At 45.7% G+C, this 16,000-nt stretch overlaps 1 long non-coding RNA gene and 1 pseudogene across 1 annotated transcript in view; both read left to right on the top strand.

The window, feature by feature from the left end:
- The window catches only part of LOC119468816, a 118,961-nt gene that overhangs the window by 60,806 nt on the left and 42,155 nt on the right, over positions 1 to 16,000 (top strand). The window lies entirely within an intron of this gene.
- LOC119470479 lies at positions 11,534 to 11,629 on the top strand (annotated as a pseudogene).

The raw sequence follows: 16,000 nt of genomic DNA, 5'->3' as shown, positions 1-16,000 counted from the left end.
CCCTTGGGGGAGGAGGGTCACTTGAGATGAATTAATGGATAGAAAAGAGAAGAATCCTGAAACTTGGTGGCCTGGAGGGACGGGGAGATTAAACTTGCCTGAATTAATTGTCATGCTGAAGCCATTTCACAATGTATATGTATCTCAAAACACGACATTGTGCACCATCAGTATGTTCAGTTTTTACTTATCAACACAAAATAAATGAAAAAATCATGCTGACATCTTTTAAAAGGATAGCCAGGGCTGGGCGCGGTGGCTCATGCCTGTAATCCCGACACTTTGGGAGGCCAAGGCGGGCGGATCACGAGGTCAAGAGATCGAGACCATCCTGGGCAACATGGTAAAACCCCGCGGTTCTCTACTAAAAACACAAAAATTAGCTGAGCTCGGTGGCACGTGCCTGTAGTTCCAGCTACTCCGGAGGCTGAGGCAGGAGAATCACTTGAACCCGGGAGGTGGAGGTTGCAGCGAGCCAAGATTGCGTCACTGCACTCCAGCCTCAGGCAACAGAGCAAGACTCCATCTCAAAAAANAAAAAAAAAAAAAAAAAAAAAAATGGGATAACCGGTTTGGCTTTGCGTGTCAAGCTGACAGGTGGCTTCCTGTTGGAACCCACTCACTCCTCGGCTCAGGCAGGGGCTGGTAGCTCATGATGCCAGCACAGGCTTCCAGGACACATTTTGACAATGCTTTGGAGTAGTCTCACCTCACAGTGGGAAGACCCAGAGTTCTTACTCAGCTGACAGAGAAAGCCACATGTAAAACTCAATCATTTTGGAATGATAATGATGGAGGGACAAGGGTGATCTGTGGCTGTCATCCTCTACCCCTCTGGGGAATATGTGATGTCTTAGTCTCCTCAAAGAAGAATAAAAGGCGGGGACAGGACTTCCCCTGGGGGTTAGTATGGTGGCAGGTGCCACCACATACACTTTCTAAATTACTAAGGGGCTTCTGCAGCAATCCAAAACAAACAAACTTGAAAGTAATTTATCTTCTTATCCACATCAAGATCAGGGTAACATTTGTGTGTGTGTTTATATACTTGAAGTAAAAATTAGAATAGTCAATTAACCCTATTGGGAAACTTTAATACTTCCATTTAAAAAATACCGTCTTCACTCTTTTCTTTGAAAAGCTCCACAAATTACTGCTTACTTTTAGATTCTCTCCTGGATTTTAATATACCTTCTAGGCATTAAAACAGGAGTATATCTGATATCCATCTGATATTTAGAAATTACATTTACTGGTATAACTTTCATTCTTTGGTATTACTGTTATTGCTGTAATTGCCAGCACTCATTGTTCATTGTTGTGGTGTGAAAAACAAAATTGATGAAAGTTTATTTTTCTCTCCCTCTCCAGACCTGCCCTCTCTGTCTGCCAGTTCTATCAGCAAAACACTCTGAGTAGGTCTTGTTTGTGTTTGTTTTAATCTCTTCAAACTTCTGGTTCCTGCCCAGTAACTCCCGAGCTGGCTCTCAGGCGCTTGTCTGCCAAAATATGCTGACTGCATCCCTGAAAATTGATCGTATATTAAGAACTGCCAAGAGGCTCAGCCACTTCTGGGGCCACGTCACCACAGCAAGGTCCACGGCAAGGGGGAGCCCTCCCGGCAGGCAGTACTGCCCTGTACGCAGGAGGTTTGAGACAGGGAATATGCTCATGGGAGGCGGTAAGAGAATTAGAAGGGGCAGAGACAGGGGCATGAGGAGACGGGGAGCACTGGGGACAGAGTGGGAACAGAAGCAGGAGATGTGTGGAAACTGGTAGGAAAAAAGCAACCAATTAGAAAAATGGCTGATAGGATGTTGATAATATCACAGGAATGTTTTTAAAGGCCTGTTTTCCAAAAGTGAATATGGGGGAAACTGAGAAATGAGGATACCGGATAAGTTCCACCTGCAGAGGCCTGGAAAGGTTGCCAGACCCATGTGGGACAGTCACAGTTCCTGAGAAAGAGGGGCAGTTATACAAGGCATGGGAAGCTAAGTAGGGTGCAACTTCTAGAATTGGGGGTAGCAGCCCAGAGTGCTGGCTGAATAAATATTCGGCTGAATCTGCTTTTTTTTTCAGACAGAGTCTCACTCTGTCACACAGGTTAGAGTACAGTGGTGTGATCTCAGCTCACTGCAACCTCCACCTCCTGGGTTCAAGAGATTTTCCTGCCTCACCTTCCCGAGTAGCTGGGACTACAGGCATGTGCCACTACACCCAGCTTTTATATATATATATATATATATATATTTATATATATATATATATATGTGTGTGTGTGTGTGTGTGTGTGTGTGTGTGTGTGTGTGTATACATGTATATATATACTTGTATTTTTAGTAGAGACAGGGTTTCACCATGTTGGCTAGGATGGTCTTGATCAACTGACCTTGTGATCCGCCTGCCTTGGCCTCCCAAAGTGCTGGGATTACAGAGCCACCGAGCCCCATCTGAGTCTGCTTTTTTAGCTGATCAGTTGGAATGCCTGAAGCCCAATTGCCAAGCACTCACTCTACACATTATCTTGAGTCCCCTTTGTGACGGTGGTACCCCCTGCCTCTGCCTGCCCAGGCACTCACTTTCCTCTAGGGAGACAGGCAGGAAGCAGGTGGATACAGGACAGTTTCGGTATGGGGCTGCAGGAGCATCCAGGGGCAGGCATCAGCAGCCTTCGAGGTTAGGCAGTGCAGTTCAAGCCAACACTGGAGGAGGGGGAGAGGGAGCTGTACCGCCAGCTCTTAGTTGTATAACATTGAAAGTGGGTAGGCTGAGGAGGGGTGGAACCTCAGAATCTAAGAGAATTCAAAGGAGGGTAGCAGTCCATCTTTCCCAAATGCATAGTCTTTTTTTTTTTTAATCCAACTATTTTTTAAACTGTACTGGGCATATGGTACCTTCCAAGACCAAGAGACAGCCAGATGGAGTTGAGAGGGATCATGAAACCTATTTTGTTTTAGCAACTCTTGGGCTGCAAATATTGTTCAGCCTCCACTCCCTCAGGCTGCAGGAGCTCCTAGCGGTCTGAGTTCCCAAGGGTTCATGTGGGCACCACTGTGACCCCTCAGGCAAACCACTGGTCTCTCCATGAAGTTGCATCCTTTGAGATCCAAATAGAAATTGTCCATTCCTGAGTCATTGTAAAGTGAAATGAAAGCACCATGGAAAGGGGAAGGCTGTCCACCATTTAGGGAATTCCTGGAAGTGGCACGCTCTTGGTGCATGGCTCAGAGATGAGCTCCAGTGAACGTTCACCATTATTATCACTGCAGTCCCACATCTGCAGTGACCCAGGGGTGCAAAGCGCCTGCACCGCCGGCACTGTCTCTCCAACCTCGTGATGCAGGTCAGTCAATAAGTTCCCTGCAGTCAGATCTGGGGGTGGGGCGGGGGGAGTGCCTTGTCATGGCTGTGAACAAAGAGGAAGAATAGAGGGAAGGGTAGAAGGATTCATAGAAAGATGGATGGAAGGATGGATGAGTGTAGGGGAGGAAAAGAATGTTTCTTCCTCCCCTTATCTTAGAGTCTCCAGCTGGTGCCCTGTAAATTAAACTGGCAAATGACAGCTTCACAAGAGAAAAACAACAAGACATTTATTAACATATGTATTGTTGGTGTACACATGGGTGCACCCAGCGAGGAGTAACCAGAGGAATGGTTAGAACTTGGCCTTGTAAAACATCATAGGCTAAACAAAGGAAAAGGGGCTTATGAATTCTGGACTAGGAAGGCCAGACTAAAGAGGAGAAGTAAGAATAGGCCTTTAATTACTTGAATGCCCAGCAGCAGTGGTAAGGACCCTATGCATGGGCATATAAAGTAACTCCTCTCCCTTTCCAGGAAGAGGGAAACATCTTTTACAAATGGAAACTTTCCTTGCAAGTGTAAATTTCCTTTACAAAAGAAAAACTTGCGCCCTCTTTTTAGAGCTTTGCCCGCACTGGTTGTTCTCAGTGGCCTTTAGCTCAAAATCATCATGTGCCAAAGAGGCATATTTTGGGGTGGCATATTCTGCTGCCCTTCAGATGGAAGGAACAACAATCTTGTATCCATAGTCAATTCTAGTTGAGCTTTTGCTCTTCCTCCTCCCCGTAGCAATGTAGAGAATCCGTGTAAAATTTTGCTTCTTTTTTAAAAAAAATTCAACAACAGTTTGTCAAGTACCTGCTGTATCTCTGGTACACACTCCTCCCCTTAAGGAGTTCATGACTAAGGAGGAAAGGTAAGAATAACCCTTGGATTACTTGAATGCCCAGCAATGGTGGTAAGGACCCTATACAAGGGCATATAAAGTAAACTAGAAGTCACAAGGAAGATGTCATGACTGCTGGCTGGGAGCTGACCTTGCAGGATGAGGGTCGGAGGACACAGATAGCCCTGCATGGAGATGCCTGCCCTTTCCCTGGGGGAAACTGCAAATGGCTCCTTTTGGTTTGCGCATAGTTTACTTGGAAGTGGGGGTAGGGTGCGGCGGTGGCAGAAATAAAGTAGAAATGTAGGTTAGGACCCTATTATGAATATCCCTAAATACCAGCCTAAGAAACATGGGCTTTTTGTCTGTGGAATGTGGAGTAATTGTATACATACTTTGGAATACTGTGCTGCAATTAGCATATGTACCAACATGAATCGACTTCTGAGACCTGTGGTTTAATGAAAAATGTGAGTTGCAAAAAATATGCCCAGTATGATATCATCAGTGGAAAAAGAGTACAAAACAGTTCTATGTGTTTATATGTTGTTTTCTATGGGTCTGAAAGGACCCACACCAGACTGCCAACAGCAATTACCTTTGAAGCAAAAGGAAGAACTAGGGTTTGGGAGTGAGTAGTAGTGAAGGGGGATGTCAGCATTTTTGGTAATCTTTTTGTTTTATTTTAACAAGAAAATATTATCTTGCCATTAAACTGTAATTTTAAAATTCAAAGGATAATGGAGTCATTGGCTTAATTCCTGCTCTAAAATTTTCAATTAGAACTTGCACATCCTGAGAATTGGGAAGATATTCTCAAACCACACAAAATCCAGGGATTTTTTTTTAAAAGCCCCCACCTCCCCCACTCAGAGCCTGCGGAGAGAAGGAACTCTTTCGACCACTTTTCTCCCAGGCCTGGATGGCCTCATTTGTTTGGTTCATTGATAATCAATTTCAGGTGATGAGGGATGCTCTTGACCCACGTTGACCTTGCAGCAGCATTCTTCATTCCTGCCCATGACTAGATTCCACCCTGTGGTGGTGGCTGGCTCCGGGCAGCAGTGGTGAGTATGTTTTTCTCTTTCCTGGCATCAGGATCATTTTCTTGGAGAGTCTCTGTGGACGTTGGCAAATAGTTTTGGCCTTCTTCCAAGAGATTGGGTTTATACCAGTCTAAATGAGGCAGGCATTTAATCAGTCACCCAGGGAACAGGCTTGAGGCCCTCTGGTGTCTTCTTTATAATTAATTTTTAACATTTGTTTTCAGTATAAAATTTGGGCCTTTATCCTCTTTGAAATAAAAACATAGCATGCATATTAGACTGTATTGGCACTAAACTTCACACACCATGCTTTTATTCCCTTCCAACTATTAACTCCTATTAAGCAAGACAGAGGGGATAATAAGATCCCCCTGCACTCCCCCGCCTGGCTGGCTTGTGTGATGCTTCATCCTCTGTAATTGCCTTCGGTGGCCAGGCTCTTTCCTATCATTAGTGTGCATCAGAGGCTCCTTGTCAGGGCCCGGCCACCTCCCAAGCTGCCATGCACCCCTTTTGCAATACATCCCTTTAATGCTACGGCCTTTCCCAGCCCAACCACTGGGAGGCCCTGGTCCGCTAAAGTTCTTGTTAACAAGACACAGGGGATATTTCTGGATTTTTAACCCTGAAACTTACACTTGAACTGCTGGAGATGATTTCCTATTTGTTCATTTGATTGACCTGCTCTTGCATCCAGAGAGCCCAGGCCTGGGTCAAGGGGACCCAAAACAGTACAGTGGTTCTCAAACCTAGATCTATATAAACAACACTGAGAATGCTGACTGCAAGTGCAGTTTCTGAGGCCTCTCTTCAGACTTACCAAGTTGAAATCTTTAGGACAAATGGAAAATTAACTGGCAACATTTTGTTAAGCTGTGTAATTATTTGCAAGTCACTGAGTAAAGTGATCATTTTTCACTTTCTTTCAGAGAAGTTTCAACACAAACGTATCTTTAACCTTCGATACCCTGGACTTTCTCTTAGGGCTGCTATGTACCCTTTGTGCAAATTAGAAACAGGAACCCCTCTTTCTGGACAGCAGCAAGCCACACAGGAGGCAAGACTAAGTCTGTGGGGCTGAGGATGGATTTCAGCCCCATTTACCTCCTTGGCCAGGAGTCTTTGTGCAGTTAACACCCTACACAGTTGCACATGGCAACCCTGCTTACTCTGTGTTCTGATAAACAGAATAGCTACCCTTGATGTTGGAAACAGATGCTCAGTGCTGCAAAGAAAAATCAGCACTGAGACAAAGGCTCTCTTAGCAAGGCAATCTTTACTTCCTGCAGGAAGGGCACCTTCACCAGCCATCTTGCCACAAGAGTACAATAAACAAAGGAACGGCAGACATATTTATCCTTTATGCATTTGGGGTTGTCCTTACTGCTGTGTCTGATCTCTGTTGGTGGGAGCCAGACCTCACAATCCAAAACTAAACTTGATTGGCTAACAACTTAAAACTTTTCTAAACAGGTAAAGCAATGGAGAACAAAAAGGAAGTCTAAATGAGGAAGGGGCATAGGCTGTGAACTGGGACATACCTGTGAGCACGTCCAGCACAGATATCTTGGTCAAAGTACAAGGACATAGAATGTACTACATGTCTGTGAGCATGTCTAACAGCTACAAAGGATAGGGCTTAACAAAGAATTACTAGCAAAAAGCCAGAAGGCTTTGAAGAAAGTCTTTAAAACAAATTATTGTTTCTAACATTTATGATTTATTCTTTAACAAGAAGGGAAACTTTGAAGAGGAACTTTCCTACTTCCCACACTTAAGTACCTACATGTGTAAGCACAGGGTCAGCTTTTTCCTATGTAGTTATTATCTGTAATGCCAACAGCAACTCTTAAGGATTTATGTTAAGAAAACTGAGGCTTGGAAAATCTGATTTCCCTAAGATAACACAGTCGGAAAGAAGTAGAAGATTAAGACCCAACCCAGGCTCTGACATGGCAAGCCAGTTGGATGGATAGGAAATTATTTACAGTCAGTGCCTTGCTTCTTCTACAAGACCATGGGTAATTCCTTGTCCTCCTTCCCTCTGAGAAAACCATTAACTCCGGAGCCTGCGAAAAGGTCCCTCAGGCCAAGAGTTAGCTGCCTGTCTGTGCTGCTGAGTGAGCAGAAGCCTCAGGCCTCCTGATGATGAATGAGTAAGTGTGTAGGGAGCACCAGGAGACCTGGGTGAAGGGCATGTGACATGGCAAAGCATTAACGATTGTGTGTTTATTATTAGCAAAAGTGTCACTTTTTCCAGCCAGCCACCATGATTAAAAGTCCAGTTTCTCTTTTTAGTTTGTATAGGAATTGTGAGCAAAGGGCTGAAAGTCAGAGAAGGATCACGAAATTGGACTCAGCAAGGATTCGTTCCTAAAGCTGTCCTGTCCTCTGGATTATCAGCTGTTTTCTGTCTTCTGGAGTAATGAGCTGCCCTGAGCAGCGCCGACTTGGCTGCCAAGTGAGGTTCATGCTAGTTGCCACTTCTCCTCGGCAACTGTACCGTTAGCCATGGCTGCGTTAGGAACCCCCAGAACTCAGTGGCTTCCACAGCCCTCAAGTGTTATCCCAGGGCTGCAGGGCAGCTAGGGCTCAGCTGGTCCAGGGTTGGCTTGCCTAGGCCCCTGTGCTTCAGGCTGGGCTCTGTCCCTCCCCAAAAGTCTGTGGGTCAGCTGGGCGGTTGTGCTTCTCATGGCCTTCATTCCCCATGGACCAGCAGGGTAGCAAGACAAGCTCTGCTCGTGACAGCAGTAGAGGAGCATGAAGGCAAGTGAAAGCTTCTTCTTTTCACTGAGGTCTCTTGAGACGTCGGCTCCAGGCTGGTGCACCATCCATCTGCCAAATTCTATTGGCCAAAGTAAGTTCTGTGGCCAACCTAAAGATGGAGCACAGAAGTAGGGTCCTGTCCCCTCTTTAGCAAAGGCACATGACAGGAAGGAAGTGCAAAGGCATGTGACAGAACACAGAGAGGAGGGTAAGAATTAGGGCCAGTAGTTCCCCCTAGCACAGCCCCTCATCTCCAGAGGCTCATTTGGTGGAGCTTTTCCCTCCTTGCAGGCAGCTGGAGAGCCTGGGGCCCCCTCCTCCATACACTGTCCTCATCAATATGCTTCACAGGGCACAGAATTCACCCACCAGGCTGCTCACATTTTCAGAGAAAATCTGTCCCACATTAAATGTTTCTCATTCAATTCTCAAAAGCTCTTCTATGTTTTTTCCAAAAATGCCTCCCTCACACTCTGAGTTCACAACCTCAGTCTTGCTCCCTTTCTTCATTTCTAATAAAATCTGAACTATACAGACAGTCTTTCTCATAACCATGGCTGCTCGTTGTTGGCCCCTCCTTGAGTGGCGCTGGTCCTTCTCAGACGGGGCAGGGATCCCTAGCCACGCTGTGAGTGCATCAGTAACTCTGGGAAGGGGCCACTGGCTTCACCCTTCATGATGCCTCCTTACGCCCCTCATCACGTGAGCAACGTCATCTCCAGGGCTATCCATCCCAGACCAAATAGCAATTTTGAGGGGTCATCTAATCTGTTGGCTCCTAAAACTAGGTGGACATTCAAATCAGCTGGAAAGTTGAACACAAATTCAGATTCCTGTGCCTGGGCCTGGACAACAGCAGGGTGGGGCTGGAGGGTGAGCTCATTTGGGAGCTACTAAGTCACTTTGCCTGCTGACCCATTTCCATTTGGAGTGACAGACTATTCCAGAAGCTAAGCCTCTTACTATCTGTTACCCAAATCAGACATGGTGGCATTATCAGTGTCATGCAAATTTTTTTTTTTTTTCTTTTTTTTTTAGACGGGATCCTATTCTGTCACCCAGGCTGGAGTGCAGAGGCTAGATCTCAGCTCACTGCAACCTCTGCCTCCCAGATTCAAGTGATTCTCCTGCCTCAGCCTCTTGAGTGGCTGGGATTACGGGCATCCACCACCATGACTGTCTAATTTTTGTATTTTTAGTAGAGACAGGGATTCACCATGTTGGCCAGGCTGGTGTCGAACTCCTGACCTCAAGTGATCCACCCACCTCAGTCTCCCAAAGTGCTGGGATTACAGACGTGAGCCACCACGCCTGGCCCAAATGTCTTCTTATTAAAGCAGGAGGTTCACATTCCTGCAGAATCTGCAGCCTTGTTCTTGTGTGACCACAGGTAATGGGAGACAGCTTGCATCCCCTGGCCCTAAGCGTCTTCTTTGATTCTTTCAAGAATCAAAGTTGAATAAATAGGTTAAATAAACAGGTTCAGCATAGAGAGATCAGTCACTCTGAACTTTACATTACCTGCTTTAGGGTTTAGGTTCTTCAGATCACCTACTAGGGTTCAAAACTGAGCAATCTCTCCAGTGACATCCTACCTAAGGCAGACTGTGAGGGGAGGGTGAACCCCTCACCCCCATCATCTCTGTGACTGTTTAATTCTTTGAAAGGGCACTGTGACCAGGAATTACAGACTCAGCTTTTAGACTCAACTTACTTCTTACTGTGACCTTCCTTCCCTAAGTCATTTTCCCCCTCTGAATCTCGGTGTCTTCCTCTAAAAAAGATGATTGAATTAGGTCATCTAGAATCCTGCCACTCAAAGTGTGATCCATGGGGCTTGTTAGAAACACAGAATTTGAGGCTACACCCTAGACCTGCTGAATCAGAATCTGCAGGTGATTCATGTGCACATTACATTTTGAGAAGCACTGTTCTATTAAGTACCTTCCAGGAGCCTCAAATCCTGTGCCTTTGAAACTTTGAAATACAGGAAGGTTACCCTCCTGTACCTTCCCTGTCATTCTCCTCCACTTCCTTTTGTGAAGGCCTGTCTTAAAAGCCATCTGGTCCCTGGGCCTTCCATCATCAGCATTGCTGCTGATTCATTGTGCCGCCTTCTAGGTAAAGAGGCCTCATGTTCTTTCATGCCAAGGATGAGGGGCCAGGAAATCCAGAGCAACTTAAAAGCCATGAAAAGTCAGGAAGAAAACTGTAGTTAAAATTCTAAGCAAGGCTCACGCAAGCCTGGGTCACTAGACACGTCAGGATCACAAAATAGATTGAATGTTCCGAGAGTAGGGAGGGGCAGAAAGCAAGTTAGAGAACGAATACGAGGAAAATATTACAGAAGCATGCAGGACACCTATTTTCCACTACTGCTTGCCAAAAACATAGGCTGATATACACCCAGGAAAAAAAGCTTATAAATTTCCCTTGTTCTTTTCCTTCACTGTTTTGAAGAGGAGTTTGCCATGGAGTTGGAGCTGTGTTGACTGGCAATTTATTTGTGAATTGTTTCCTGAAACAGAGCTTCTCCTCTCAGTTTTCTGCTGTTCACTACAGTTAACCACAGTTTGGTGGAAACTTCCTTTTCCCCCAAGCCAGCCTCCCCACCCCACCCTACTGCACCTCCTTCAAAGGATATAACCACCTAAATTACAGGCTCCTAAACTCATGGAAGATATACTTTTCCTGTGCTCTCACAGAGCCTTCTGATTTTTTCCTGCCTCTTTGTGGTAGCACATAAGCAACTATTTATTCTCATATATTATTCTAAGGGAACATGGACAGTGTATGCATAAAACAAAAGAGTTATTCTTCACTCACATCTCAAGGCTTAGTCCGGGAGCCAAGGGCACTGTAGAACTCTGAGACATTGGATTAGAGGCAAACTGACATCGTTGTGACAGAAAATAAGCAAAACATCTGTGAACCACTGTAATAAGCAGTTTATTGAACAGGTCCTGGGTGGGCCAAGGTCTTTGTAATGAGAATTAAATGAGATAGTCTGCAGTCATCTTTCTGTAGGTAAGGAGACAGGTGAAATGATTAATTGCTCAAGGTCCTAGGCCCAGCAAGTAGGGGTAAAAGTCCAAACCTAAGCCTCCTGGCTCCAAAGCTCCTTACCTGAGCCCCTGTCTCATCCGTTCTGGCTAGGAAATGCCCCTTCCTCATCAGCCTGTTTCCCTGCATACAGTTTTGATTTTATTTTCAAACTGGAAATTATTTCTTCTTAGTGTTCCAGACCGAGGTAGCAGTCTCCTCCTCTGGGCAGCCTTCCCTGACTCCCAGTCACCCTCATTCTACTCCTGGCAGCCCCACCAGCTCCTTTTTTTGAATGTTAACAAGCACACTTCTCATAAGTGTCTGAAAGTGAATTCTCCAGTGGTCTTTCTTTCTCATTATTAGATTCTGAGAAGCTCAAGTCAGAGTCCGGCCCTGACTAACCATCTGTGTCCTTCTAAGTACCGGGCAGAGTACCTGGCTGGAATGTCCATGTCTTTTCCTCTGTAAGATAAGGAATGTGCAGGTTGTGTTAAAACAACCCAAATAAATGATACAAAAAAGATTAGCATGGCCCCTTCGCAAAGATGAAATGCAAATTCGTGAAGCATTCCATATTTTTTAAAAAATTTATTTATAGAAAACCCAATCCAAATAGAAGGCATGTGCATGCATGCATATATGAATGGATATTTCTCTAGACGTGTTATATTCTATTGCAACCTTGCACTTCAATGTGTATAAATTATAGAAGGAGTTGGGGCTAAGGCTATTTCAGTGACTCATAGAAGCAAGATGGCAGGGACTTGCCCTCTATGGCAAGAAAAACCTCTGTCAAAACTCAGAGCCCTCCGACATCCTAATTAACATTTCGTAAGATGTCTGGGTTTTTTTTTTTTTTTTTTTTTTTTTTCTCCATCAAAACCTTGACTTTAGCCATTATTCACGCAAAACTGCTGTGAACGGGGGTCAGCAGAACGTGGCATGTTCAGAAAGGTGAGCAGACGTTCGTTTTTCCATGTGGCTTCCCTGTGACAGACAGCAGACAGCTCTGTTCTGAGGCTCAGAAAGGGAGAGAACTGACTCAGAGCACAGTGACCATGTGAAATGCACAGATCGCCCCCCAGGTTGGGCTTCTGGGCAGTTTGTATGGCATAGGGGTTAAAAATGTGAGTGAGCCTGGTTTGCACTGGATAGCCAAGTGTCTTTGGGTGATTGGAAGCAATGAGGTCAGTTGTTCCCTTCTTCTGTGATGTAAGAGTAATAGTACCTTCCTCAAAAGCTGCTGGGAGGATTAAGGAAGTTAGTAGATGTAAGGCATTTGGAACAGCAGCTGACACACGGTTAGTGCTGTGGTCGTTGGGTTCTTGCTAGTCTGTCTGTTACTAGACTGGAGGCTCCCAGAAGGCAGGTCCCTTCTTATCATCAGTTTTTTTTAAGTATAGACTCTAGCATAATATATCAAGAGGGTGAGTATTCAACAAATACTTGTTAAATAAACAAATATTTGCTCTTGGCTTTGGTGGTCAGGTTGGAACAAGTTGTGAGCTGATGGAGAAGTAGAGGCACAGAGCTTTGTGGAATTTAGTAAGCTCCATTTTGTAATCAATGGTTGTTTCTTAAAACAAAACTGTCCACAAGCCCTATAACCACAGCAGGTCTAAGCAAAGGTTCTCAGCTGAACCAGTGAAAAGTCATCCTCCAAATACCAGAATCAAGATGGAGAATAACATGATCCATGACAATTCATTCATTCATTCATTCTTTTAAAAGTCCCACTGTCTCTCTCTTGCTGTTGTGTTATTACTAGAGCTGTTGCTAGGTCATTGCATCTTCTGCAGTTTTCAGGAAAGGGTCAGTGTGACAGAACGGGCCTTGCAGAAGGGAGAAAGCAAGGCAGGCAGAAGAAGGAGCAGAGTTAAACTTGAGCCTCTGCATTCATCCTATGAGTGGGTCTTGTCCCTGTGGCGACAGGTACCAGCTGGGCCTGGACAACTTGGTGTTTAGTCTGTGTCAATACCTCCCCCTGGTTTGCTTCTCCCCTTGGCTGCCTAAACATGGGTAAGAGAGTGATGTGTCCTTGCACTGGCACAAAGGGGCTAACAGAGTCCTCAGAAGGAGGGCAGGATGAGCATCCCTACAGGAGCCAGATTCCCTATGGGTCTGACTGCCCATCAGGTCTCTGCCAGAGGAGACAGCCTTGGAATGGTTGTGGCTTCACCTAGCATGTGGAGACACTACTCGGTACATTTGGGAAGTTAAGCCAGCCATAAGCCAGGAGGGCAACTTGGTTTGTCTCAGCAAGAACCCACAGCTGCCATCACGAGCTGGGTCCTCCTCAGCTGATTTGGGTCAGGATCCCCTGCTGAGACAGCTGCCCTGCAGCTTACTGTTGCCATTTCAGGTGAACAACGAGGTTCTCAAACCAGAGAGTCCATATTGTATGTCCCCTCTGTGTCTCAGTGCATGTGTGTGCTTGGTGCTGCCCTCAGTACCTTGGGTGGAGAAGAGGGTGTGAAGGGAGGGATAAGATATTTGGATGGTTGATTAGCATCTTAGTTTGGATTCCCCTAGAAGTATAAGTTGTGTGTCGGAGAGGTAGGCCCAGGCAGCACTGGTTAGGGGAGAGGGGAAGTGAGAGAGGGAAGGAGGGAGGCCAGGACAGCAGAATTCACTGGAGAGTAAGTCACTGCAGCCCCCGAGGAGTGAGGGAGCTGGGTGGGGCGTTCATACACCAGCTCCCCACGGTCAGTGGGTCTAGGCTGCTCCTGGACTGTTAATGTACAGGCACTTCCAGCCTGCCCCCTGCAGGCCAAGGCAGCCTCACGCCGAGAGAGTCCAAGTGCACACAAAGCCCTGGGTGGACCCAGCAGGTGCCAGGGGACTGGACAGGGCAGCCCCTGCTACAGTTGGCTGGGGGAAGTGGTATTTGCTTTTGTCTTTAAAGCAGATTAAGATTTAATCCATTGTACAGGAGGGAAAACCAAAAACTGGAAGCAGCCCACGTGTCCATGGACAGATGAATGAATCAACAAAATGTGGCCTGTTTGTACAATGGAATATTATTCACAAGGAAGGAAATTCTGACACATGCTACATGGATAAACCTTGAAGATCTTATGTTAAATGAAATAAGCCAGTCACAAAAGGACAAATATACAATTCCACTCATGAGGTACTAGAGTAGTCAAATTCAGAGACAGAAAGTAGAATGGTAGCTACTAAGGGCTGTGGTGTGGCGAGTGGGAAGGTATTGTTTACAGGGTAGAGTTTGGGAAGATGAAAACGTTATGGAGTTCGATGGTGGTGATGGTTCTGCAACAATGTAAATGCGCTCAAGGCCACAGACCTTGACACTCAGAAATGGTCACAATAGTAATATTTATGTTATATATGTAACATTTACCATGATAAAAGTAAAAAGAAGAGAAAGAGGGAGACGAAAGCCCATCATTTGAGTAACTTCTCCAGAGCTACTCAGTGGTTCTCTGGTGAGGTCAGGAAGAGCCTGTGAAGAGGTGTCTGCTATATCTGACTTCGTCACCTCCTCGCCAGCCGAGGACTCTATAGCAGGGACAGAGTAGCTGTTCCTGGGCATTATAGCTCAGATTGATTTGAGTCAAGAATGAGACTTTCTGATGTGTCAGAGAATAGGCCCCTTCAAATGACTCAGCTGGCTCCGAATTCCATCACTAGTTTTTGTCATAAGGAAAGTGAAGCTGGCACCCTGGGGACCTACTCTGCATAGGAATGCTGCTCTGCACCAGAGGCAGAGGGATTAGGTGAAAACCTCTGCCCCTTCGTTAATGTCTTACAGGCAGGTGGGCATGTGGATAGGTAGTAAGTGACATTTAGGCAGAAACCTGAAGGTCAGGTTACTGAGGCTGTCAGGTAGAGGGGGATGGAGGGGGAGCTGGAGAAGAGTGAGCCATCCTCATGGGAGGGACGGAAGGTTAGAGTGGCAGAGAATGACAGGATCAACTTTTCTGTTTTAAAAAAATACCTTGTGCTGCAATGGGGAAAGTGGATTAGACTGGGGGAGGGTGAGCAGAGGCAGCCAGTTGGGGAGTGACTACAAGCTTCCAGGTAAGATGTTGGCAGTGTGGCTTGCACCTGTGTACAGAGGTGATGTCACTGGCCTCACATGAAGATCCCCTAGGAGGATCAGGATATAGAAACACTTCAGCATCTTTGGAGAAAAACATCTGTAAATCATAACCTACATTTAAGTAGAATTTGCAATATATTTAATCAGTTGTAATGAGGCCAGATTTATATAGAAAACTGAAACCAGAAATTGGAAACCTCATTTTGGGTGGTTTGGAGGCCAACAGAGGTGGGGCTGACTCTCACTGCCCCTTCTCTGATGCACAGGGCATTGAGAGACTCCAGGACGGGCTTTGCCATCTTTTATTCATTTATGCCCCTGTTGTAAAACAGAGATCATACTCTGCCTTTGTATGCTTTCTGTTTGTATCTCATTCTGCTAGATGCTTAGAGATAAAGAGCTACACAAAATAAAAAAATTGTGTCTCCAGAGACCTTCAGTCTGACTGGGCTTTAGACAGGGGCTGGTTAAATGGGTGTCTTTTGTAGCTGTTCAAGGCAGCCAAAAGTAGGACATGATTAATTGTTTAATGATAAATGGGACAGAAAATACAGGACTGTAGGAAGTCTCAGGAAGAGCCCCCTAGGGTTTTCCAGGCTAGATCTGGGCTCCAGAAGGATGCCTAAGATTGGGACAGATCAGAGAGGCTTGGGTGGGCTCCAGTGACTCACTGGAGCTGCGGAGGAAGATTCATTCCTACAGGTGAGAGGAGGCTGCAGGCTGCCCTACAGCTAGAAAGGGGCATCTCCACTGCATGCCAGGGCCAGGGACTTGTGCAAACTGGGAAGCCAAGCAGTTTTGAGCTGGTGCGTGGCATGTTCAACAGTGTTTCTAAGACTAATTATTTGCCACTAGAGTGAGAGACTGCAATGGAGAAGCCATCAA

Source organism: Cebus imitator, unplaced genomic scaffold, assembly GCF_001604975.1.
Source record: "Cebus imitator isolate Cc_AM_T3 unplaced genomic scaffold, Cebus_imitator-1.0 Scaffold0, whole genome shotgun sequence".
NCBI lineage: Eukaryota > Metazoa > Chordata > Mammalia > Primates > Cebidae > Cebus > Cebus imitator.
The sequence above is the reverse complement of the archived record's forward strand: the minus strand, read 5'-3'. Positions and strand labels throughout refer to the sequence as shown.